Source organism: Silene latifolia, chromosome X, assembly GCF_048544455.1.
Source record: "Silene latifolia isolate original U9 population chromosome X, ASM4854445v1, whole genome shotgun sequence".
Classification (NCBI taxonomy): Eukaryota; Viridiplantae; Streptophyta; class Magnoliopsida; order Caryophyllales; family Caryophyllaceae; genus Silene; species Silene latifolia.
This window is the reverse complement of record NC_133537.1, coordinates 109,534,268-109,535,453: the sequence shown is the minus strand read 5'-3', so window position 1 is coordinate 109,535,453 and position 1,186 is coordinate 109,534,268.

The following is a 1,186-nucleotide window of genomic DNA, read 5'->3' as shown; positions in this document are numbered from 1 at the left end:
TCAAAACCGTCTTTAACAAATAAACTCAAGACAACCCTTTCAACTGACCGACTTGCGGGGATCTCTATCTTCGAAAGTCGTCCATAAAGCGACAAATGAATCTTTTTGGAAATTTCTATTTTCGAAAACTTCAGTCCACCGTTCCAATTCCGCCTCGTGTCTGTCGAGTCGAAGCAAACGTACTTATGGGTTTTTACTTATGAGTCGTCTCACCACGAGACTCGTCCAATGGCGCCACGCCACTACATTGGACGCGTTTCAAAAGTTCGGTCAACACCGTCATGTCATAAATCGAGTCAGCACCGAGGTACCACGCACAGTCATCCTCGTCTTGTTGAGTCTGATCCTTGTCTCGCCCTTTGTCTTTTCTGCGTTCACTCTTTGAACCATGTCGGATCGAGTTGTAATGTGAGCCATTTTTCTGCCTCAGAGCCATGGCCCCGTCTTCAACTTCGTCTGTCAAAAACAACAACAATGATAACAACAGAGATGTCACGACTGATCAGCTAGCCAGTCTGCTCACCGCTCTTAAGGTTACCCTGGATCGCGTCGAGACCCGTATCGACGCCCCCGCAAAACAAGGAAGTCGGAGAACATAATACTCCACCTTTGATTGAAACCGAGAAGAGGCTAAAGCTCTTGGAAGAACACTCCTAGCCCGGGTAACAATATCCATCTTGAGAACAACTGAAGGTTCGAACCTGTTGGGGATCAATTACCTGACAACTTTACCCTGACTGATGTGCCCAAGTTCAAAGGAGTGGAGGACCCACTCAATCATATCCGTGCCTTCAATGACTACATGGCCATAAAAGGGGTCAACCAGGAACTTTTCACCCGGATCTTTCCGTCCTCTCTGGAACCGATCCCTCGCCAATGGTACTACTCCCTTGATCCGAAGAACCTTACTACTTGGGATGAGGTCGCAGTTGAATTTGCCAAGCAATATGCCGACAATGTTGAAATCCAAGCCAATACCCGTACTCTTGAGGTCCTAACCCTGAACGACAATGAGGGATTCACCGAGTTCTTAACCGGTTGGAGGAGGGTAAGTACTCAGCTAGTCAGCAAGCCGAGTGAATCAACCTTGGTGGAAAAATTTGTCAACAATCTCCGCTCAGTGTATGCCAATCTACTGAGGTACCAAAACATTAAGACCTTCCAGGATCTGCAAATCCTCGGGACA